This window comes from Bos indicus, chromosome 5 (assembly GCF_029378745.1).
Source record: "Bos indicus isolate NIAB-ARS_2022 breed Sahiwal x Tharparkar chromosome 5, NIAB-ARS_B.indTharparkar_mat_pri_1.0, whole genome shotgun sequence".
In the NCBI taxonomy this organism is placed as follows: Eukaryota; Metazoa; Chordata; class Mammalia; order Artiodactyla; family Bovidae; genus Bos; species Bos indicus.
Genome location: NC_091764.1, coordinates 118,312,833 through 118,338,910, shown reverse-complemented (window position 1 = coordinate 118,338,910; position 26,078 = coordinate 118,312,833). Strand labels below are relative to the sequence as shown.

Below are 26,078 nucleotides of genomic sequence, written 5' to 3'. Positions count from 1 at the left end.
GTTGTCTCCCCCGGCACTGACGGCCAGTAACATTGATCATCTGATTCTTTGCCTCAGCTACATTCTCATTCCTTGAAACAGGGACGCCGGGGGCAATGTTCACGTCTCTGTTCCCAGTAGCTCGCAGAGTCCGTGGCGAGTGCTCACTGCTACCTGTGGAAATGAGAGAGTAGATAGATGAATTTCACAGGAGAGGGAATGAGTGTCCGAGCAGGGAAGTGCTGACTCAGACTGGCAGATACAGCGGCCTCAGCGCTCGGGCCACCTTCACAGACTCTCTACTCTGTTCTTCCAGCAGATCAGATGGCGCCTCTGCCGCCCATCTTTTATAATATAAAACCAGTAACTAAATCACTTCCCACTGAGAAAACTTTGCATGCTGATCACCAAACCCCCTAGATCCAGTCAGAAAGCAATGCTGTCCCTTGTCTATAGGCTTCCCTGGTGGTTCAGATGGTAAAGAATCCGCCTGCGATGCAGGCGACCTGGGCTGGATCCCTAGGTGGGGAGGATCCCTTGGAGGAGGAAGTCGGCGCACAGTCGGAGCAGGCGCGCCAGAGGAGGAACGTGCAGCTCTAGGGAGAACGTAAACGCTGCCAGGAAGGGAAGGGCTTTGACTTATTTCTCCTTGCAGTGCTTCTCCAGGTGGGGTCTGGAGCCGGGGCCTCAGAGTCCGTCTGCGCTTGATGGATGTGCGATGAGTCTCCAGGATTGCAGACCTTTCCCTGGGATGTAAACAAGCTCACGGCCGCATAAATGTTCCCAACGTACAATCAGAGAACTCGTAAACCCCTTAAAAGCAAACAAATAAACCTGACCTTGTGAAAATGATTAAAAAGTGTCTACAAGTAGTGTCAACCAAAGTCCCTTATCCACGCGTGGTTTTCCTCCATTTGTAAAGGAAGGCAAACAAATTTCCCATAAACAGTCCTTCTCCTTACTGACTTTACAATACAATTTGATTTATAAAAATTCAATTTACACAGGACTTTCAAGAGAGACATTTATTGTGGAAAGTGGGGTATTTGACATTTGGTTCTAAGATCAATAAGGCTGGGGCTGCTCTGAGTTAAGGCCTCTATTCTAGCAGCTGGGCTGCAGCATGGGGCCCTTTGCTCTGAGTCAGCTGAATCGCAGGCATGATTTCCCACCAGGCAGGACATATTTAGTGGTAAGCGATAAATCCACCGGGGGTCAAGCAGTTTCAGGAAGTCTATGAAGTGTGTATTTACAGATTTGTGCCAAATTGTTGGAGGGATTAAAAAAAATCAATCCTCTGATCTGTCTATCCTCAGAGAGTCCATCGTAGAGGAAATGATCAATAAACGCTGTATAAAATCACAATTATGATAATTGTTACTATCATCATCTTCGTAGCTGTCTTCCCAACAAGAATATGCAAATAAAGATAAAATCAATAATAAAAGGTTTGGTTTCGCCCACTCTGGGTGGTTGTCTTCAGGGCCTGACTCTTTAGGTATTTAATTTCAGATTTATCTCTCTGTTTCCAGATGAGACACTGTATAGATTTTCTAAAGTTCTGGGAAAATGCTTGTAGACATATTTGATCCTTTTCTCCTCCAACCAATTGTGGGGGGGAAAATGTAACCCAGAAAACGCAGGCATGTGAAAACCTGCGTGATCTCAATGGCTGAAACACTGAGGCAGTTTTTTGCTGAGCACAGGCCAGATGGTCAGGTGGTCTTTTTAGGGTGTGAATGTGCAGAGGAGAGCCTGATCCCCAGACACCCCAGGCCCACGGGGGCAAGGGGCTCGCGGGAGGGTGCTTTAGAGGAAGCTCCTCTCTGGGTCCTGGGGCTGGACAGGCAGGCGGGACAGTCCCAGGCTCTGCATGGACACTGTGGCCCAGGGCACAGTCCAGCTGGTCCTCACCTGCTGCGAGGTGGTCTCGGGCAGAGGTGAGACCCCATCTGAGGCTCAGCTGTGGGTGGCTGTGCTCCCAGACTCACCTGCCTGTGGGCAGCTTTGCGCCCCTTCCAGGCTGTCCTCCTGGCCTGGGTTTCCCATTGTCCATCACCCAGAGGCCGTCATCCCCCGTCCTGCCACGTGGCCCTCCCCTCAGAACAACTCACACGTGGCTACTTCCAGGCTAGTGAGGAAGGCCCCCACGATCTTCAACAGCATCGTCACAGGGGTGGCGGCCAGCACCTCTGCTGTTTCTACGGCTTAAAAGCCAGTCAGAGGCTGGCCCACACTCGGGGGCAGGGGGCGCCATAGTGGGAAGGGAAATCACAGGGGCCCCTGGAGAGCGTGCCCACCTCACACACCAAGCCTGCAATCATCTGAGCATCCGCTGAGGGCCTGAGACTGCGTCCCAGCAGGAGGCAAGGTGTCGAGGGTGCTCTTCCCTATTAATAGCTAATTTTTTGTAATAGCTAATTTATAACCCCTGCTTCCATCTCTCTCCCCGCCACCAACTTTCCCTATCCCCCTCCAGCCTCCAGGAGAGGCTGCCTGGAATGACCACTCTAGCTGCTTGAGGACAGTCCCTTGCCCATGTTGGGGACAACGGTCCCAGGACCTCAGGGAAACCTCCTGGACATCTGGGCAGGTGCTACCCACCGTCCATGCACTCACTCACTTATGCACTGACTCATTCAGCAAAAACTGTGTACCCACCAGACTCCTGAACGGAGGCAGTCACAGCAGAGAGCTGGGGTGGGCGGGGTCAGGGAACTGACACATCAGGAGACACAGGGACAGTTTAATGTCAGTGGGGATGAGTCCTCTGAAGGAGCCCTCAGATGAGCAGCAACGGGTCCTTAAGTTGGCGAAGCTGGAAACCCACTGATGACCCCACACAGCGGCCTTGATAGCAGCGTCTCCTGAGGCAGGTGGCCAAGCCAGGCTTTGTTAGCAGACTGACCGCTGGAAGCAGGACGGCCGCTGCCTGCCGCGGTGCCCTTGTCGATTCGGAATAGGTGCGGAGGCAGGAAAACGTGCGGGAACCCCAGAGAAGACGGAGCTGCACTGCAAAACCAACCCAGGGCTGTCGGGATTGGAACAGGCCACGAAACAGCCATTGCTGGTGGTCAGTTGCTCAGTCATTTCCAACTCTTTGCAACCCCATGAATCGCAAACCTTCAGAAGAGCCCCGTGAGCATATACACAGATGCACGCTTCAGAAGAATCCACAATTACAACGTGTGCAAATGAGGGCTTGGAAGGCCCCCAGAGGCTCCCCCTCACCAGGGAAAGCTGCAGTCCTATCTGCAGCCCAGCTCAGGTAAAGCAGCCTCTGCAGATCACAGGGAGGTCAGCCACCTGCCAGGTCTCAGCTCCACTGAGCTCTGGGCCCAGGGAGACAAAGCCCCGTGTCCAAGATGGGGGGTCAGGGAGACAGCGGGAGGGACGATGCTAAAATCTGAGGAACAAAGAACAAGATTGCATTGGCTACTGGACTGACCTGGGCTGGGAAGACAAGGGGAAGCAGGGCAGCTGGAGCTGGGGGTGAGGTGAGCACCCCTTCGGCTGGGACGCTCCAGAAGTTCCAGGGCAGCTGTGGAAGTGGATGAGCTCCACTGGATCAGAGAAGCCTGGGGCCTTGGCCTCCTGGACGGACGGGCCGGCCTGGAGGTCTCTGGGGAGAGGTGAGGGGTCCCGGGGCTGGAGCAGGGGAGCCCAGTCCTGGAGGGCAGGAGGGCCCAGTCTGAGCGCCCGGCCGGGCTCAGTGAAGCACCTGGAGGGGATGGTGGATTCCATTCTGGTGGCACGTGGGGCCACTGGTTTCAGTGGGACATAAACCTCCTTCAAAGACACAAACAGAACACGCTCCAGAGCTTGAGAATGTCTGAATCTGCATATCAAAAGTGCTCATTAACTACCAGGCGCATGAAGAAAGAACAGCAGCAGCAGGTAGACACCACGTGTTGAGAAGCTGAATCTCAGGGTCTGACAGAAAACGAGCAGGAGGAGACAGATGACACGTCAGCCTGGCTTCTGACTCCAGCTGCTCAGAGGAGAAGGCGGAGGAGAAACTTACCCGTGGGAGGAGACGGGTGCTTTAAGACACCCCAGTGAGGCTGCTGGTCCTTAGAGGAAGCTTCGGGAGAGATGGAGAGAGAATGAGCTATCTAGGAGCCACCCCAAAGCCCCCCCTGAAGCGAGCTGAGCAGTGGGCTGAGATGGGGGGAGACCAGCTGGGGGCACCACGGGGAGAAGCTGAGAGACGTCAGGCACCTGCAGAGCCGGGGGAGGTGCGAGGGTCCCCCAGAGTCACGGTGAGTCTACACTCACCAAGGTCAGGCCAAGGGCAATGGCCTTGGACTCGGGTCAAGACCCTGGGAGCCTCGCTGAGCAGCGGCCGGGTGGGCAGAGGGAGGAATTTCTCCCCAGCCGCTCACCCTGCCCTCCTGACTGCAGGTCCACGTGAGAGCCCCACTCTGCACCGCCTTCAGGCTTAGACCCACAGTGACCATGGGATGTTTCTGCAGCCAATCAACAAACTCCTTTCTCCCCGAGGGTGTGGCCAGTCCAGGTCGGGTTCCTGCCTCTTCGAAGACAGGGGTCCCGGGCCACAGAGGCCCGTGAGCCAGGTGAGCCCACATGCAGGCAGGTGGACTGAAGAGGCTCCAGGTGCGTCTGTATGAAGAACTGCCTCCAAGGGTGGACTCAGCACAGACCTGGGGCCCCGAGGCCACAGTGCTCCCGAAACCCAGGTAAAGTCCGGTCCCCAAAGGGAGAACTTTCCACAATCTGGTGACAGCTGGACAGCAGGTGGGTGGTGCTAAGGTGCCAGGGAGGAAGCGGACGACTGCACAGCATTCCACGGGCGCCCACCGGGTTCCACCGCTTCTCTGGACCCGCGGCCCAGGGCCTCCAGTCCGCCCAGGGCAGGACAGCCAGTGGCTTCCTGGTCTCCGGCCTCGCCATCCATTCTTCTGCAGAGAAAAGGAGGAAAGATGCCCAGAGTGATCATGGACTTGACAGGGGGTCTCACGAGTGACAACCTGAGTTGGTTGTGCGTCATGGATGTGGAGCGGGGTCTTCCCCCAGGCTGTGTGCTTCCCAGGAGGGGAAGCCCCCTCAGGAGGCTGCTCTCCCACTGCGGGGGGGTGACCACCCTGGCGTCCAGCTGCGCCTGGTGGACGAGGGCAGGTTAAAGTAGGAGGTGGCGTCAGCGTGTGCTTGGGTCTGCTGTTTCCAGAGAAGCCTGAATACTGATGGTATTTCATCCCGTGGAGGCTACTGTTTCTTTCTTTCTTTCCATAATTTACTAGAAAAAACGAAATAGTGTTGGTCGGTTCCTCTAACTTTCAATAAGGAGTCAGAAAAGATAAATATGAAAGGCCTCAAACTAATTCCAAAGAGCTTAATTATTTTTTTTTCCTGGGACGCAGTCTTCCTGAAATGAGTTTTCCTATCTTCCGTGTGTTAGAGCAGCCCCCTGGCATGGCGAAAGTTTATTTTGGGCTTGGAGAATGAATTTGCAATGAAAAACTCACTGTCATAATCACCCATATTTGCATAATATGGGCTCTTCATTAGAGCGCAGAGAATAACATCAGCCTGATCATCGAATTGGATCCGCTGCTACTGGCTTCGAGGTGGTGAGACCCAGAGCGTCAGGGCTGATGGGCAGCAAGTAGAGGCAGTGTGGTGGAGGTAACCGCAAGCCCGGGGCTGGGCTGTCCGTGGAGATGCTCAGAGACAGAATGCTTGTCTTCTTGACCACGCAGGGGTCTCCCTCCGGCTCACAGGAAGAGGTGCTGGCTCTGACATCCTCCGGGTTTTCATGGAGAAGCATAAATTCTGGAAAATAAAATAGCTCTCCTGAAGTCAAAATGTCCCAGGGTGGACTTTCTTAGCAACCTGCGCCACGACCCCTGGGAGCAAAACTATGCAGCCACGTCAAATTCCCCGGACACACATGACATATACACACTCAGCACACACATTTACCATGCACACGCACACACCACACACACTCTTGTCTGCAGGCATTGTGCACACACACATACATGGCGCATGGCACACGCCTACCTGATGGCATTGTGCGTGCACACACACACACACTCTTGTCTGCAGGCATCGCACACACACATTCTTGTCTGTAGGCACTGTGCACACACACACACTTGTCTGCAGGCACTGCGCACACACACACACATCTGCAGGCATTGCACACATGTGCACGCACACACACACACTCTTGTCTGCAGGCAATGCACACATACACATTCTTGTCTGTAGGCATTGCGCACACACACACACTTGTCTGCAGGCACTGTGCACGTGCATGCACACACACACACACTCACACTGGTCGTCCTCACCCTTGATTAGTTTCATTTAGTGCCAAATGGAAATTCAGGCCCAGCGTGGGCTGGATTCAGAGCCCAGTGCAAAGCACAGAAGCTATACATTGATTTCCAGATAGGGAACTGTAATTAGAAACAACTAGAAATAGAAATAATTGCTCCAAATTCAATTTCTTATAAGAAAGAAATGGATAATCACTAAGGAAGAAAGAGTTTCTGAACCAGACCTCCTGTGTGTGAGGAGCAGCGCTGGGCATAGGGGAAGTGTTCCCTGGGGGGCTCATCCTGGTCTGGGGGTAGAGGAAGACCCCCTTCCAGCTACGAGGGGGCTGCAGAGTTCAGCATGGGCCCAGTCCCTCTAACCCCCTTCCCTCCCTTCCTTGACCTCCGGCTTCCTCTGAGCCAGCAATTCCCTCCGTTCAGAGGTGTGGCTGGACCCTCTGCAGAAAAGCCTCTCCTGACGTCTTCCGCCACCCTCACTCCCCCAGGACCCTGCTCCAAGGCCAGCCATCAGGAGGGCTCCTCCGCCTCTGAGGCCAGGATCCAGGCTTTGTCCTGTTCCTGATGCCTGGAGGGCTACGGCCATGGTCCGCTAGTATTTCTCTCAGGGCGGAACCAGCAGAGAAAGCACTGTTTCTAACATGTTTAAAGATGAGATGCTGAGGAATCTGATTCCTACAGTGGCTGCCTGACCCCCTGGAGGCACAGGGCAGTAGAACCCAGGCCTGTTGTACTGTTCGCGGCAGCAAAGCCTTGTGAACCCCTCTGCCCTGGGGATCTGAGTGCTAGGGGAGGGTGGGAAGGACGCGCAGAACAGGGGAAGCACAGCAAAATGAAGTTATGATTCACTTTTTCACCTGCTCTGCTAAGTGAAAAAGTGAAAGTGCTGGTCGCTCAGTCACCTGCGACTCTTCGCAACCCGATGGGCTCTGACCCTCCAGCCTCCTCTGTCCATGGGATTCTTCAGGCAAGAATACTGGAGTGGGTGGCCATCTTTTCTCCAGAGGATCTTTCTGATCCAGGGATCGAAAGTAGGTCTCCTGCATTACAAGCAGATCCTTTACAGTCTGGGCCACCAGGGAAGCCTTTTAATTGGGTGTTTAGGTCATTTGCATTTAGTGAAATTGTGATATGGTTTGGATTTGACCTACCATTGGGCTATCTGTTTTCTATTTGCCGTATTTGCAGATTCCTTTCCTTCCTGTTTTACTACCTTTATCTGGATTAATTGATTATTTTTATGAGTTCATTTATCTCTGCTGTTGACTTCTTCCCTATATTTTACAGCCATGTTGCTTTGGTACTTATCTTAACATTATACTGCAGATCTTTGTATTCTACCGTCAACTTTGCATAGTCTACCTCAGCTGAAGACAAAAGGAGAAGGGGGTGGCAGAGGATGAGACAGTTATCACAGACAGTATGTATCTATGATATATAATTATAGATATAATTATATGTTACAATTATAATCATATGATATATAATTTTATAATATAATTATATTTTTATAATTATTATAATGTGACATATAATTATAGGTTATGACAGATAGTATCACCGACTCAAATGGACCTGAACTTGAGCAAACTCTGGGAGGCAGTGGAGGTCAGGGGACCCTGGCATGCAGCAGTCCGTGGGGTCACAAAGAGCTGGACACAATTTAGCGACCGGACGACAGCAACAGTCTTCCAGTATTCCCCTAAGAACCTTATAACAACATACAGCTGACTCTTGAACAACAGAGATCTGGACTCTGCAGCTCCACTTGCACGCAGACTTTTCTCAGTAAATGCCTCCTATGTTGCTACACGATGCGCCGTTGGCTGTATCCAAGGATGCAGATCCATAGACACAGAGGGTCAGCCGTGAAGCTGCAGGTGGATTTTCAGCTTCACGGAGGACTAGTTCCCATAACCCCTGCGTAGGTCAAGAGTCAACGTGCTTTCGTCCTGTCCTTTCCAGACTTCCCTTTCGTTGTCCTTTACTTCACTTCTACAGATGTTATAAACCTCATACTACCGTGGTACTATTTTTGCTCCCAACAGTAAAGATTTTTTAAAGATACTCAAATAATAAGAAAAACCTTTCTTTAATATTTCCGTGCAGTTTCTGTTTCCAGCATCATGGAATCCTTTATGTAGAGACAGCTTTCCATCTGTATTGCTTCCCATCTGCTGAAGAACTTCCTTTAACATTTCTTGTAGGATGGATTTGTTGGTGCTGAATCCATTCAGCTTTTCGTGCCTAAAAAGTCGGTTTCTTTAAGATATTTAATTGGCTAAAAATTGACGGATTTTTTTTCTTTCAGTGGATTGAAGATGATACTTAACTGTTGTCTGACGTGTGTTGTTCCTGAACTGAAGTCTTCTGTTATTCTTACCTTTGTCTTTCTATATGTACTGCGTTACTTTAATCTGGCTATTGCTTTCAAACCTTTTATTTTGAAATAATTATAGCTTCACAAGAAGTTTTGAAAATATTACAGAGGCGACAGGTACTCAGAATCCCCCAGGGGTTACATCTCACCTAATTTTAGTACAAGGTGAAAGTCTGGACTGAACTCCGTACAGTGTATGTGCATAGTTTTATCTCGCTTTACGATGGGTCTGGATTACTGCAGCCACCACCAAATCGAGACACAGAACTATTCCATCACCGTGAAGACGCCCCTCATGCTTCACGTTTGTTATCACACCCACCTTCCTGTCTCACCCCGTCCCCAGTCCCTGACAATCACTCATCTCTTTTTTTTTTTAATCTATATGGGATCACACAGCATGTTCCTTTTTGACCCAGCTTTTTCATTCATCACACTGTCCTTGAGATTTCAGATTCATACAAGATTTGTATCTTTAAAAGTCTCATCCTTGTTTTTTATTGAGTAGCATTCCATGGTATGAATGGATCACAGTGCTTTTAAACATTCACCTGCCGAGAAACATTTGGTTGTTTCTAGGTTTTGGATGCAGATGACACCACCCTTATGGCAGAAAGTGAAGAGGAACTAAAAAGCCTCTTGATGAAAGTGAAAGTGGAGAGTGAAAAAGTTGGCTTAAAGCTCAACATTCAGAAAACAAAAATCATGGCATCCAGTCCCATCACTTCATGGGAAATTGATGGGGAAACAGTGGAAACAGTGTCAGGCTTTATTTTGGGGGGCTCCAAAATCACTGCAGATGGTGACTGCAGCCATGAAATTAAAAGACGCTTACTCCTTGGAAGGAAAGTTATGACCAACCTAGATAGCATATTCAAAAGCAGAGACATTACTTTGCCAACAAACGTCCGTCTAGTCAAGGCTATGGTTTTTCCAGTGGTCATGTATGGATGTGAGAGTTGGACTGTGAAGAAAGCTGAGCACTGAAGAATTGATGCTTTTGAACTGTGGTGCTGGAGAAGACTCTTGAGAGTCCCTTGGACTGCAAGGAGATCCAACCAGTCCATCCTGAAGGAGATCAGCCCTGGGATTTCTTTGGAAGGAATGATGCTAAAGCTGAAACTCCAGTACTTTGGCCACCTCATGCGAAGAGCTGACTCATTGGAAAAGACTCTGATGCTGGGAGGGATTGGGGGCGGGAGGAGAAGGGGACGACAGAGGATGAGATGGCTGGAGGGCATCACTGACTCGATGGATGTGAGTCTGAGTGAACTCCAGGAGTTGGTGATGGACAGGGAGGCCTGAACTGCTGCGATTCATGGGGTTGCAAAGAGTTGGACACGATTGAGTGACTGAACTGAACTGAACTAAGGTTTTGGATATCATAAATGCAATTTTTACGAAAAATTGTTTACAGATTTTTTTTTTTTGCAGATTTAAGGTTTTATTTTTCTAGAGTAAATATATAGGAGTGTAATTTCTGGATCAAATGGTATGTTTAATGCATAAAGCACTGACGTATTTTCCATAATGGCTATACCATTTTTCATCCCACCAGCAATGAATGAGAGATGGAGTTTCTCTCATCCTTGCCAGTTTATGATATTATAGTTATTTTTTGCTTTAACTGTTTTCGCTTTAACTGTTCTAATGAGTGTGGGTGAACTCTTGTCCTGGTTTTAATCTGTTATTTCCCTAACGGTAGTGATGTTAAGTGTCTTTTGTGTGTTTACTTGCCATCTGCACATCCTATTCAGTGAAATGCCTTCATGCTTTTTGCCCATTTTCTATTGGATTTTTAAGTCGGGGATAGTACTTTTTAGTTATTTAACTTATTAATGTTGTGTTTTGAGAGTTCTTTATAGTTTCCAGAAACCTGTTTTTTAAATCAGGTCTGCAGTTTGCAAATACTTCCCCCCATCTGCTTCTCGCACTCTCACCCTCGTCACATAGTCTTTTGCGAGCAAATGTTTTCCTTTTGATGACAATCAATTGACCATATTTTTCCTTTTTGAATCATGTGTTTGATGTCATTGCTAAGAACTACTTACCACGCCTTAGGTTCTGTATATTTTCTCCTACATAGTCTTCCAAACGTCAAATGTTCTGCATCTCACATGTAAATGAGGATACATTTTGAATTAATTTTGTGTAAGCTGTAAGGTTTAGGCTGAGGCTGTTTTCCTTCTTTCCCTTTTGCGTGTGGATCTCCAACTGCTCTGGGGCCACGCCCCTGTCCTCTGTCTGCTGACTGTACTTGTGAGCAACTGCTTCCAGGTTCCATCCCTTTCCTCTGTGTGTCTGTCCTTCTGCCAATGCCATGCAGTCTTGACTACTGGTGTTATGTGACAACTCTCGAAATCAAGGAGAGCGATTCACACATTTTATTTTTCTTTTCCAAGGTTGTTTTGTTTTCTGATTTCTTTGCATCTTCATATAAATTTTTGAAGAAACCTGTGTACATCTACAAAACTATCTTGCTGGAATTCTTATGGAATTAAATTAAACTAGCATATCAGTTCAAGGGAGAATCGCCACCTTCACAATGTGGGATCTTCAATCCATGCTAATACATGTCTTTCTATTTATTTAGATTTTTTATTTCCTTCACCAGCACTTGATCATTTCAACATTCAAGTCCCTCACATATTTTGTTACATTTACAAATGCTTAGATGTACAAATATGCCTAAGTACTTATTTTCAACCAATTAGAAATGGTATTGTATATTTTTAAGCATCAGTTTTCATGGGCATTGCTAGTGTATGGTAATGCAATTAACATTTGCATGTTGACTCTGTATTCTGTGACACTGATAGATTCAGTTATTAGAAGTAGGTGATTATTTTTTGTATATACATTCCTATGGAGTTTCTAGGTAGACGATCTTGTCATCTGTAAATAGCAGCCATTCTGTTTATTTCTTTCCAACTTGTACAGTCTTTAGTTCCTTTCACAGCCTTATTTTTCACTGGCTAGCACTTCCAGCTCTGTGTTGAATAGCAGTGAGGAGAAAAAATGCCCTGGCCTTGTTCCCACTTGGAAGAAGCTCAGTCAGTCCCTAGCCGTTAGGTGGGACCTCATTTAAAGAGGAGTTTTGTAGTGTTCTTTATCAAGCTAAGGAAGTTCTCTATTCCTAGTTTTCCAAGAGTGGTTTTTCTTTAATATATCTATATTCAATGGACGGAGAATTTTGTCAGATGCTTTTTGTACGACTGTAAATTTCTTTCTTTAGCCTATCACTGATGTTTCGCAGGGGCTTCTCAGGTGACTCAGTGGTAAAGAATCTGTCTGCCAATGCAGGAGACATAAAAGACGTGAGTTTGATCCACGGTTTAGGAAGATCCCCTGAAGGAGGGCATGGCAACCCACTCCAGCTTTCTCGCCTGGAGAATCCCAGGGACAGAGGAGCCTGGCGGGCTATAATCCATAGGGTCACAAAGAGCTGGACACGACTGAAGCAATTCAGCACACGCATGCACTTGGTGTGCCTCGTTTTTTGATATTTAAATACTGATCTGGTCTTGATCCCTGAACTAAATCTCACTTGGTCACAGTATATACTTCACCGGTACATCAATGTGTTTTGTTAAGAATTCTTGATGGTATTTTGGTAACAATTTTTGCATCCAAAGTCATATTTGAATATTAATCTGAAATACTCTGTTTCCAAATTTTTCTGGCTTTGGCTCTGGTATCAATAACACTGGCTTCTGATATTGAGTTGAAAAATATTCTATACTTTTCCATTTTCTGGAAGTGATTATCAAAATCACTAACTCTTTAAATGCTTGGGAAATTCTCCAGTAAAAAACTTAGACCTAGAGGTACCAGTTTTGGTCTATCTTACTGTGCTTTGTTCAACTCGATTGAAATCGAGTGTTTACTTGTTTCATCAAATCTTGAAGTTGTTTAACCATTATTCTTTTTTTAATACTTTTCAGTCCCACCCTTTTTCTCCTCTCTCCTGGGACTCCCCTGACACAAGTGTTAAATTCTCTGTTATGCTCCTCCATACCTCTGCGATGCAGCTGATTTTTGGTTAATTAATCCGTTCTTTTGTTATTTTCTCTGCTGTCCCCACTGCGTGATCCCTGTTGTTCTATGTCCAGCTCCCTGATCCTTTCCTCTGTCTTTTTCATTCAGCGCTGAGCTCATTGAGGATTTTTATTTCCGTCATTTATTTTTCAGTTCTGTAACTTCCATTTTCTGTTCTAAAATTTTCAGTTCTGAACTTTTTCATTTCTTTGCGGAGACTTTATATTTTTTTAGTTTGTCTTAAATGATTGAAATTGCTCTTCAAAGTATTTTTGAGATGACTTTTTGAATATCCTTTTCAGACAATTCTAACATCTGTGTCTTCTTAATGTTGGCCATGATTGTCTTTTCTCATTCAAGTTGAGATCTTAATGGTTCTTGGTAAGATGCGCGAAGCTCAGTTGAAAACTGGGCACTTTGAATGTTATTTTATGAGATTCTGGTTCTTATTTAAATCTTGTGTTTTATTAGGCCTCTCTGTGGGAGCAGATGGACCACCCCATCACCGCCGGGCAGAAGTCTGGGAACTAATTCGACCTCCACCCCAGGAGGGAGCTTCTCAACTGCTGGGCGTGGGATGCGGCCTCTACTCTACTGGTGATGGTGAAGGTCCTGACCGCTCACCAGGCCTTCCATGAAACCACCTCTCTGGGGAGGGGGAGAGCTGTCTCACTACCACTGGGTGGGTGTGGGGCTCCCCACTGACACTGGGAGGTGGGGGCAGGGTTTCCCCTACTCAGCCTCTTGGGTGTGACCCCGGGGGGTCAGGAAGTGTTGGAATGCTTTCTTATAACCTGGCGAGAGGAAGTCCCCAGTCTGCGCTTGTTCTTTGCTGGCATGCTGAGGCGGGGGCCACAGCTTTTTCTATGGCATTGGCTGGAACAGAGGCTATTCCCTCCTGGTTCTTGGGGCTTTTTGTCCAAGCCTGTTGGTGCTTCTGGTTTTCCAGCTTCGCCAGCATGGGACACATGAACCAAGACAAAACCCAGGGACACACGGTGGCTCTGTTTCCTCAGTCCCAAGACCCCTAGCCAGCCCGTCTTCTCTCCAGCGTTCGGAACTGCTTTGTGTTTGTTTTATATATGATCACTATGATGTGCGTGTTCTCCGTTATGTATCTATGTACATATCTATGATATGTGTGTTCTTTTATGTATCTATGTACATATCTGTGATATATGTGTGTTCTCAGTTATGTATCTATGTACATATCTATGATATGTGCGTGTTCTCAGCAGGAGGAATATGAACAATTATGTCTACTCCCTGTCTGAAGCTGAAGCACCAATACTTTGGCCACCTTATGTGAAGAGCTGACTCATTGGGAAAGACCCTGATGCTGGGAAAGATTGAAGGCAGGATGAGAAGGGGACGGCAGAGGATGAGATGGCATCACTGACTCAGTGGTTGGATGGGCATGAGCTTGAGCAAGCTCTGGGAGATAGTGAAGGACAGGGAAGCCCGGCGTGTTGCCTTGCATGGGGTTGCAAAAAGTCAGGCACGACTTAGGGACTGAACAACGAAACAAGGAGCAATCATGCTAACGCCAGGGTCGTTTTGCCAGGGAAATCCTGTTCCCAAAATGACGAGAACACTGGATGCGACAGACAGCCTGTGAGGGGGTGATTGAGACCTGGTGTCTCCTTGTCTTCTGCAGCTTCGACGCTTCCAAGCCAACTTCTCCACGGCCGTGAGAGTAGGAGATCTTTGCTCACTCCCTGCTCTAAAATATTTGGTGGCTCTTCTTGTCCCCAAACATAAACCCAATCTTAATTTTGTCCTTTAATGGCTTTCTCAGTCTGCCTTCGCATCATCACCTCCTAATGCTTTCCTCAGCTCTCTTGCAACTTCTTTAATATTGTCCTCAGGGAAAACATGGATAATTTTCTCATCCATCCTCCTTGCCACTTAGGATGGCTCCATGGAATGCTTCACCGTTACCACACAGTGACTCCCAGGGCTCCTCCAGCTCTCCACACACTTGATGTGCGTGTGTGTGTGTGCTCCTTGCTTCAGTCATGTCCAGCTGTTTGCAACTATATGGACTGTAGCCTGCCAGGCTCCTCAGTCCATGATATTCTCCAGGCAAGACCGGAGTGGGTTGCCATGCCCTCTCCAGAGGGTCTTTCAGATCCAGGGATCGAACCTGCATCTCTTACGTCTCCTGCATAACCACTATCACCACCTGGGAAGTCCTCCATGCTTGGCAACTTAGGGTAAATACCTGGCTGGTTGGGGTGGGTGTGGCGCACAGACTTACATCCAGTTGGTGATGGACATGCTGCTGGCTTGAGTGAGGGTGCAGTTGGTGCCTGGGAGCTCAGGGTAAGATGAAGAGTTATCTCCATGGGCAGTCCCTGGAGCATCTCACCCACAGCTCACCAATGACCAGCAGCCCTGCAGGTGAGAGCCAGCTTTCCTTTGAGACAGGGAGCTCTGAGCCTTTGGTCACAGCTGGGGGTCAATGGCCAACCCAGGGTCATTCTAGAAGAGGTTTTCAGGGAGGAGATGGTGGACTGTATGCTGAGTGGGTACTTTGATGGGGTGGGGGCACCCCAGAACACAGATAGCAGAATGCATGCCTGGGATCAAACCAACCCCCAAGGAGAACACGCTCCTGAAGCCTGGCCAGGCTCAGAAGCCACATCCAGCTAGAATCAGTGCACAGAGACACTTAGGGTGATGTTTGGTGAAAGGGGAACAGGGGCCAGGACAGCCCACATCCTGGCTGACCTCAGTCTCTAGTAATAGCAATAGCAATAGTAATAGTAAAAGCAACTTTGACAGCAGTTGTAATAATTTCAGCCAAACTTCACTTCCCACTCAGGAGGCACTTTCTTAGACACTATTTCATTTCATCCTCTGAGGGTTACCCAGCCCTCACTTTCTTTTTATTCTAAATTTGATTTATTATATACATGTTCATTGGAGAAGGTAATGGCACCCCACTCCAGTACTCTTGCTTAGAGAATCCCGTGGATGGAGGAGTCTGGTGGGCTGCAGTCCATGGGGTCGCTAAGAGTCGGACACGACTGAGCGACTTCACTTTCACTTTTCACTTTCATGCACTGGAGAAGGAAATGGCAACCGACTCCAGCGTTCTTGCCTGGAGAATCCCAGGGACGGGGGAGCCTGGTTGGCTGCCGTCTACGGGGTCACAGAGTCGGACACGACTGAAGTGACTTAGCAGTAGTATACATATTCATGGCTTCCGACATGGCGCTAGTGGTAAAGAACCCGCCTGCCAATGCAGGAGACGTAAGAGATGTGAGTCTGACCCCTGGGTCAGGAAGAGCCCCTGGAGAAGGGCATGACAACCCACTCCAGTATTCTTGCCTAGAGAATCCCATGAACAGAGGAGCCTGGTGGGCTACTGTCCATAGGGTCACAAAGTCGGACACAGATGAAGCGACTTAGCATGCATGGATACGTAGTCATGTCCATGCTTTACAAAAATGCATAAAAGCACATCATTTATTTATCTACATGCTTAATTTTTTATTTCTTTTTATATTAGCCTTCCCTTTCACTCTCCTCCTCAAACCCACAATATCCACTGTCTCCCTGAACTTCAGCACTGGGAAACTCATACCATCTAAACTTCTGAATTCAGATGTATATATATATGTAGATATATACATATTCATATATATATATGTATTTTATATATAGATGTATAATATATATTACATATAAGTATAATATATACTTGTATAGCACACATATATATAACACACATATATGTATATAATTATATCTAAATGTGTATTATATGTATATATCTCTACACAGACATGCATGCATGCACATCACGTCTGTCACATGCAAAAATGCACAGTGCGTGTACATGTAAATACACGTCTGCATGAGGACCCTATACTTAATGGGCAGACTTTGTATTGTGTTCGCGTTTTGCAATGATGAATTTTACTAAACACCCCTTCAGCACCTTGCCTTCAAGCTGGGTCATGTCTTGTCCCATCTTGTCCATCCCCGCATCACCTGGCAGAGCTCAGCTTTGCTTTCCTAAGTGGCTGCGTCCCCTCCACACTGTGAATCTCCACAAAGCTATTTACTTTCAAGTTCATGTTTCAGCTCTTCCATGCGAACGTGGCTGTTGTCGAACGTGAACTTTGTAGCAGCTGCATGTGCTTTTCTATTAAAAAAAGTCACACTTAGGTTTTGTTTTTGCTTTTTAAGGATAAAACTTCAAAGAGCCCTGCTGTAAAAATACAAAATTCATAAAATTCATGATGAGCTCAGAAATCAAGCGGAGTTTGCAAAGGAGCAGCTCAACGAATCAGGAAGAAGTTCCAATGCCTTTGAAATGCAAGTTTAAAAATTTCAGGCTGTGCAGGGTCTAGGAAAGTTAGCGCTGCTTCCTTTTTTTTTTTTTTTTGTCTCTCTCTGTTTCTGAACTTCAAACCATTTTAAGAAGCTGTAAATTATCTTTCCTCTTAGTAATATCCACTGAGCCCCTGTATGTCCGTAGTGCTGCAGGCTGGAAGGAGGGAGACAGTCCTGGACCAGCACGGATGCGCCTTGTGCCTCAGACCCTGGTGGGACTGCAGGACACGCATCCTCGCTGAGTTCCGGAGGGCCCTGATGGGGAGTCAGCACAGAGGGGAGAAGCAGCCAGGGTTTGGTGGGTTAATCACCACAGAGGAGCTGCAGCTTCCTTGGGTCCTGGGGACTCAAGCTTCTAAGAACAGATGACAACCCTGCCCTCAAGGAGCATGCTCCCTCCTGAGAAACTGATACTCTCCAGGCCTGGGTTGGTGCGTGCAGTTCCAGAAACATAAAGGTCGATGAAGCAAGTGCACCAGTCTCCATTTGGTGGGGACAACATTGACACCTCGGTGGACACCACTTCGGGCCCAGCAGGATGGAGTCGCACCACTGTTACCACACCCAGATGCTTCCCAGGGCACTTAGCATAAAGCCCAGAGTAACCAGGATGTGAGTAAGAAGGCAGGGGACGATGTGCCCACCTCCCGGGCCTCCCTGCTCCCTTGTTCCCTGGCATCTTGCTCAGTCACTCAGCCTCCTCTCTGTTGCTCTAAACTGCCAGCCCCTTCGTCTCCACTGCTCCTTGTTGCCCATTATGTTTGCAGTCAAGTGATGGGAACATGGGAACCTTCCCCACATTGCCCCCCATCCCACTGTGCATATAATTCTGGAGATGTGATGTCTGCAAAAGCAAAATGCTGGACTGACAACTGGCTGCACACTTAAGCTGCATGATCAGGAGCATCAGGGACAGACAGTGACTCTGACACAACATCAAGAAGAGATGAGATGGAAATCCAGGAGGGCAGGTGGGAAACTCCTCCACGGCATTTTTCACTTTCAGAAAAGTGATAATGGTGATGATGATGGTGATGGTGGTGTTGATGGTGTTGATGGTGGTGAAGGTGATGATGGCGATGATGGTGGTGTTGATGGTGGTGATGGTGGTGAAGGTGATGTGGTAATGTTGGTGGTGGTGGTGGTAATGGTGGTGGTGATGGTAGTGATGGTGGTGTTGGTGGTGGTGATGGTGATGATGGTGGTGATGGTGGTGTTGATGGTGGTGATGGTGGTGAAGGTGATGATGGTAATGGTGGTGGTGATGGTGGTGATGGTGATGATGGTGGTGATGGTGATGATGATGGTGGTGAAGGTGATGATGGTGGTGATGGTGGTGACAGTGATGATGATGATTGTGATCATGATATGGTGGTGATGATTATAATGAAAGTAATAATCGTTGTGGTCACAGTGGGAGTTATATAGTGATTCTCGGTGCTTGGTGACTGGGAGCAAGCAATGTGCTGGGCATCGTATGCTCTTTCCAGGTTGCCGTTTGCTGTTGCTCAGTCGCTGTCATGTCTGGCTCTTTGTGACCCCTTGGACTGCAACATGCCAGGCTTCCTTGTCTTTCCAGGGGTCTACATTTTGCCCTCTTGCCAACCCTATGAGGCAGGGACTGGTTTCATAGATAAGGAAACTGAGGCTTATACAGATTACATGCCTGAGCCCAGGTCTGTCTGAACCCCAAGCCCATGCCCTCACCACAGTGCTCTCCTCCCAACAGTGCAGCGAGAGTATGGGACCCATAAAGCAGAACCCTGAAGAATTACAGGCATGATCCAGGTGGGGAGGTTTAGAGAAGGCTTTGAAGGGCAGGCAGAGGATTTGGGCTTAATTAAAGTGGGGGATGGGAAACCAATTTAACATTTCTTTCCCTGATAGCTCAGTTGGTAAAGAATCCACCTGCAATGCAGGAGACCCCGGTTTGATTCCTGTGTTGGGAAGATCCACTGGAGAAGGGAAAGGCTCCCCACTCCAGTATTCTGGCCTAGAGAATTCCATGGACTGTATAGTCCATGGAGTCACAAAGAGCTGGACATGACTGAGCAAAAAAAAAAAAAAAAAAAAAACCCAGTGGAATAGGATCTGGACTTCCAAGGATGACAGGCAGAGGGCTGGGGGCCCTATAGGTGTGTGCTCAGGTAGAAAGCCCCAGATTTTCAACCTCAGAGACTTCATTGTGTGGGTACATTTTTCACCGAATATGCTCAGTGTGGACTGAACTCTTAGCTGGGGTGGGTGGTTTGTACAGTGGGACCCTGTATCCTCAGGTTCTGCCTCTGCAGATTCAACCAACCGTGGATGGAAGGATAGAAAAGACTTCCACCCCTCAAATCCAGAAAGTTTCAAAAAGCAAAGCTTGAATTTGCTGCTTGAAGACAACTATTTACATAACATTTACATTGACTTTACAACTATTTACATAGCATTTACATTGTATTAAGTATTATAAGTAATCTAGAGATGATTTAAAGTATAGAAGAGAAGGTGCTTAGGTTATAAGCCCTTTAATATGAGAGCTTGAGCATGCCTGGGTTTTGGTATCTGTGGGGGTCCTAGAACCAAACCCCATGGATACCAAGGGCTGAATGTGTTCAGCTATCCACTCTGAGCTCCGTGGCCCTATTCCTGAGGGTCACAGAGCCTCCCCCCTGGCAGAAACCATGCACAGACGTGTCTTCTACACAGAATGTAAGGAAGACTTCAGGGCTACTGGTGCAGACAGTCCACAGTGGAGAACACTGTATCTCCTCGCAGGCACCAGGGACATTGCAGGGACTCTGATGGCCAAGGCTTCCAGCAACATGTGAGTTGAAAAATCTGTGATGGCAGGAAAAGGAAAAGAGGGCCAAAACCGAGTAGGGCTGCGTTTCCTCTCTGCTGGTGGCCTGAGCTGTGTTCATAGTCCATCTCTGGAGCTCACACTTCTTTGGGCCAGGCTGGGCTCTGATCCCCCACTCTCAGCCCTGGAATACATCTGTGCCTCTGTTCTTCTAAAGAGCATCCATCGATCCAGGTCCATGGGCCTTGTTTCTGTCTACAGCTTCCTGTGGTGCTGGTCAACCTGGAGAGAGCTACCAGCAGCAGGCCAGCTCCACAGCCCTGCACTGAAGGCTTCCTGATTGGAGACTGGGGGCAGGGGCTGCCCTTCACCCACACGAGTCCAAGCCTGGCTCAGACAGGGCAGGCATGAGGGACCTCCTGGCACGAACTCAGGAGCCTTTCTGGAGCAAACAGCCAGCCTCTGAGGCTCCAGGAGCCTAATCTGGATTCCCAGGTGGCTGGGGCCCAGATGGGGCTTTGTACGGAGGTACTCAAGCAGAAAGGCTGCTCAGCCCATTGTGATCCTATTAGGAGATGAGAAGTTAATGAACAGTGTGTTCTCTCTTGCCTTCCCTGTCTGCCTGTGGCATGTCGTGTTTATCTACTTACTTATGGAAATCCAGGCCTCCTTAGCAGGCAGAGCGGAGAAGCAACGTCTTGTCTTCCTAAGACGCTGGATTGCATCATTCCAGTTGGGCACAGGCCTTGATCGGGCTCTTTAAGACTCAATCAGACATCCTTAACCCTTCCTCCACCCGGACCCTTGTTGCTTTACGTGGGCTCTTTAAGGATGTGAGAAACAAAGAGCTGCTGGAAGAACAAAGGAATTCCCAAGGAAGGACTTTTATTAAATTTTATTATAAGCTTCAAGATGCACCAAGCAGGAAGAACAGCTGCAGTGTAAGGAGCTCATGAAGGGCATTCAAAGTCAAAGACGCTGTAGCTGAGCTATCCGGCTGTGTCCTCCAAAGGTACAAGGGCCGGCTCCTGACCGTGAGTGTCCTGAGCACCTCCCTTACCCCAAGGACTCAAGCACAGTGGTTCAGAGCAAGGGTCCGATGGTGTGGACCCATCATCCGGCAGTCTTCTGTTGGGAAGAGCCTCCCTGGAGGGCGCTGTGGACATGGATTGAGCCCAAGGGAAGATGCGTCCTGGATAATCTAGGACAACTGTCAGCATACGGAGCTGTCTTTGTGTGACGATGGCAGCCGCTCCTTCTTTCTGAGCATTAACCTCACCCCAACACCGTGCTGAGTGCCAGGTGCAAACACCGAGAGCTGTGACAGGTGGCCCGGTGCTTGGTGGCACAGACCCACCGTCAATGGTGCTCACTGGTTCCGGAGCTGCTGGGCAGTTCTGGCTCGAGGTTTCCCATGTGGCTGCAGCCAGGCCATGGTCATCTGAAGGTCTGACGGTGGCCAAAGGATCCACACGGGTGGCCTTTGGTGCTGGCTCTTGGCTCTGTTCCCTTCCAGTGAATGCCTGCAGAGGCTGCTTGAGCAGCGTCCTGAAGCACTGGCCGCCTGCCCTCACATCAAGCTGTCCCAGCTTGAGGGCCAGGTGGGAGCTGAAGCGGCTTTCACAGCCTTGACATTCTGAATTCTGGGGATCAGGCAACCCTGAGTCCACAAAGAAGGGCATCCTCCGAGGATGTGAGCCCTGGGAGGCGTGGCTCTCTGGGGGGCCCTGGGGATGGGTACCACAATCTTCCCTCTGGCTCCAGTGATTCCATCTCTCATAGGCAGTCCTGGAACCCCTCATCACTACATAGCAGGGACCCCCACTTCCAGTAGAATGCTCCCTTCTCTCTGAGCCCTCACCTTAGCCTCCCAGGCACACCACCTACTGGGGGTGGAGAGAGGTTGTAACAATTATTATACAGTGTGGAACTTTGGGCTCCCAGATGGCGCAGTGGTAACCTGCCTGCCAACGCAGATAGACCTAGAGACAAGGCTTCGGTCCCTGGGTTGGGAAGATCTCTGGAGGAGAATGTGGCAGCCCGCTCAGTATCCTTGCCTGGAGAATCCCATGGACAGAGGAGCCTGGTGAGCTACAGTCCCTGGGGTCACAAAGAGTCAGACATGACTGAGTGCACATGAGCAAGAGAGCATGGAATTTAGGAGAAAAAGTATTAATAATACAGTGCTGCTACAGTAATTGGCATGCATGGCGCTGTTGACGAAATAACACATGCATTCTTGTTTTCTCCATAAGACTCCCAAAGAGGGATTTCTTGCGGGCCACAGCTCGGGGGAACTCGGACCAGCTCCTGACCAGTTGTGTTCTTATTCTGATAAATGCTGCTGCTGCTGCTGCTAAGTCGCGTCAGTCGTGTCCAACTCTGTGCGACCCCATAGACGGCAGCCCACCAGGCTCCCCACTCCCTGGGATTCTCCAGGCAAGAACACTGGAGTGGGTGATAAATGCTGCATCGCACAACAATTTCTACCTGCTCTGGCAGTCAGGCAACTTGTGCCAAATCCCCAGCCCCTCGTGAGGGCCACAGGAGGGGGCAAATGAGAAGTGCCCAGGGCTGGCCCTGACCCTGACCACTCGGTCCTTACACGCTCTGCGTCAGGTAGCACTGATGTCAAACCCACCACATGTTCCGCAGTGGTCTCTGGGCAGTGGGAAGGCGCGGAGTCCAGGGGAAGCCCTACATGCTGTGTCCCACCACCCTAGTGACCTCGGGTCATAACCAACCTCAGTGTTCCTCCCTGTATCCATCACATGCGTCCATGTGGTCTGGCTCAAGAAGCAGCTCCTCCCAGAAGGCCTTCCTCTCCCCTCTCCCACTCTGCCCGGGCTGAGTGTGAGTGACCCCTCCCTCCCGGGGACCTAGCGATGTCCACGTGGAGAGGACCTGGGGCCTCTGGCCCACAGCCAACAGCTCTGCGTGTGGACCTGGATTCACCTCCCAATGGAAACACTGACAGAAACGTACCCAGGAGTCAGGTGGCACGGTGCCCGCCTCACATCCATTGCTTCATTCACTCTAGGATCACTCATTCGTTCAGTAAGTTGTCTGCCGCGATCGTCTGTGCATGTACCTGGCTCCCTGTATGCTCTGAAGGCCCAAGGATCAGGAACTTGGATTCTAAGAAGAGAAGACAGCAGACACTGAGGCCAGACAGAAATGAATGGAAATCAGGCGTGCTCGCAGGTGACGTGGGTGCTCGGTAAAGATGCATCTGCGTGGCCTGTGGGGTGACCAGGTGCCATCCGAGCTCACCCTTCCGGGAAGCCTTCCTGAGTCCGTGACCGGCGGGTGGGGATGGGAGTGAAGCACAGGGCCGCTTGGGGAGTGTCGGGAAGACACTGACCTGTGGGGGCCGGAAGAGCCAAGGCTGGGCCTGGGCGGCCGAGGGAAGGAGGAAAACCAGGGCAGCCGCCGGAGATCCGCACTGGTGACGCAGAAAAGGAATGAGGGGTGAGGTCACCCACCACACAGCCCCCGAGCCCGCACACCCACCCAGCCCAGCCCGCTCTTTCGGGCCCCGTCCTCCAGATGGGCTGCTCGGGGCCCGCCAGGCCTGCCTCTTCCCTTGTGTCTGTCTGCACGTCATTTCTTTCTTCTGAAATTCACTTGTGTGAATCTTTCTGCAACCTGCTCACTTTCCCAACACTCTCTTTGTGACTGTAGGCCGTCAGACTCCCCGTCCATAGAATTCTCCAGGCAAGAACAGTGGAGTGGGTGGCCATTCCCTTTTCCAGCGAATCGTCCTAACTCAGGGATTGAACCTGGGTCCCCTGCATTACAGGCGGCAGATTCTTTATCATCTGAGCCACAGGGAAGCCCATGTTTGTGAGGACTGTGTATGCTGTTACACATAATCCCAGGTCATTTATTTTCTCTGTAAAGTGTTTCTTTGTATGAATAAACCACAATTTATTTACCCATTTTCTTTCTGATGGATTTCTGCTGTTTCTGATTTTTTATATACAGCAGACTAATTTGAACAGCAGTAACCAACCCTGAAAGGGGCTCCTTGTCACTCACGTAAAGGCTGAACACGAGACCGCAAGTGAAATTGCTGGCTGGGCGATGGGAACTGCACAGCTCACGTCTGCCGGCGATTGACAAACATCCCTGCAGAGCAGTGATACGAGCACAGCCTCCTGCCCGGTGCAGGTGTGTCTCCTCCTCGAGTCTTCCGGCCCCCAGGAGAGTGTGCCATTCTCACATCCTGGTGGGTGTTGTCTTGGTCTGCTCAGGGGGTTGCAAGAATGTGCTAGAAGAAAGCCACAGTCTGTGTGGCTTATAAACATCGAATATTAACCTCTCACAGCTCTGGAGGCTGGAAGTCCAGCCCCGTGGGAGCCCAGGGTGGGCCTGACAACCCTCCCCAGTTTGCAGAGGCTGAGTCCTTGCTGTGTCCCCATGTGGTGAAAGGGGTGACAGAGATCTGGGGTCTCTTTATTCATTTACTTTTGGCTGCACTGGGTCTTGGCTGCACCATCCAGGACCTTTAAGGCACCGGCGACCCACTCCAGTCCTCTTGCCTGGAAACTCCCATGGATGGAGGAGCCTGGTAGGCTGCAGTCCATGGGGTTGCTAAGAGTCGGACAAGACTGAACGACTTCACTTTCACTTTTCACTTTCATGCACTGGAGAAGGAAATGGCAACCCACTCCAGTGTTCTTGCCTGGAGAATCCCAGGGACTGGGGAGCCTGGTGGGGTGCCGCCTATGGGGTTGCACAGAGTCGGACAGGACTGATGTGACTTAGCAGCAGCAGAGGCTCAGTAGTTTTGGCACCTGGGCTTGGTTGATCTGAGGCATGTGGAAAAGTAGTTCCCCAACCAGAGATTGAACCCATGTCTTCTGCATTTGACGGCGGATTTTTAACCACTGGATCACCTGGGGAGTTCCTCTGAATCTCTTTTATAAGGACACTAATCTCATCTATGGGGGCTCCATCCATATGACCTCATCCCCTCTCAAAGGCCCCACCTTCTAACACCATCACACTGGGGTTAGGAAGGATCTCAAGGTGTATATTTGGGGGGGACACATTCAAGCAGTAGACAGCAGGTATGAAAATGTAACTCACTGAGACTGTAAAATGTGCTTCCTGAATTATTAGTGAGTTTGGATTTTTTTTTATATGTTCATTCAAGATTCTAGTTTCTTTTTCTAGGATACATCTCTCACAGTCTTTGACTTTTCTGTGGTGGTTCTCTGTTCTTGTTGATCGGTGCACGTTCTCTCTGTGGTCCAGGGCCTGACCTTTCATCAGTGAATATCTTCTTGCAGATGTGACCTCTGTTTACAGTGTCCTTTTACCAAACCAAGGTTTTGATTTTTAATGCCATTGAATTTATTCAGGTTTTCCATTGTGACTTGTGTTAAGACTCATGTCAAAATAAATGATGTGAGAGTTGGATCATAAAGAAGGCTGAGCCCCAAAGAATTGATGCTTTCAAACTGTGGTGCTGGAGAAGACTCTTGAGAGTCCCTTGGACAGCAAGGAGATCAAACCAGTCAATCCTAAAGGAAATCAACCCTGAATATTCATTGGAAGGACTGATGCTGAAGCTAAAGCTCCAATACTTTGGCCACCTGATGTGAATAGCCAACTCACTGGAAAAGACCCTGGGATGCTGGGAGAGATTGAGGACAGGAGGAGACGGGGACAACAGAGGATGAGATGGTCAGAGGGCATCACTGACTCAATGGATGTGAGTTTGAGCAAGCTCTGGGAGATGGTGAAGGACAGGGAAGCCTGGTGTGCTGCAGTCCACGGGGTTGCAAGGAATCGGACACGACTGAACGACTGAACGATAATAACAAAAATTCATTATTCACCCTGAAGTCATAAAGGTAGTCTCCTCTATTGTCTTCTACTATGTGAAGCTCTGCCTCTGTCCTTAGCCAGCCTCACACGGTCTTGCTTGGGTCACTGTTATACTCAATCATTTCATCTGCTGTGGCAAAAGGCTTCCGGGTATTCTGAACCCTCTTCCTCCCTGTGAAGACAGAATCAGCTTGACTTAGTCTGACCAGCCCTGACAGCATTTGACTGGGCTTGCTTCTACTTTGGGGTGAGTCTGTAAAAAGGGACATATGTTCCACACCGGCCTGCTTCTCTCTGCACGTGTGCTAAGTCACTCAGTCGTGTCCTACTCTTTGTGACCCCATGGACCGTAGCCCACTGGGCTCCTCTGTCCGTGGAATTTCCCAGCCAGGAATACTGGAGTGGG

At 49.2% G+C, this 26,078-nt stretch overlaps 1 long non-coding RNA gene across 1 annotated transcript; it reads right to left on the bottom strand.

Moving 5' to 3' along the window:
- Nucleotides 1–3,627: 3,627 nt before the first annotated feature.
- Nucleotides 3,628–6,002, bottom strand: LOC139183018 (uncharacterized). Its single transcript, XR_011566497.1, has 3 exons — nt 5,466–6,002; nt 4,365–4,901; nt 3,628–4,063 (listed from the first exon to the last, which is right to left on the bottom strand). It is a non-coding gene; the product is annotated as an uncharacterized lncRNA (long non-coding RNA).
- Between the last annotated feature and the right edge of the window lie 20,076 nt (nt 6,003–26,078).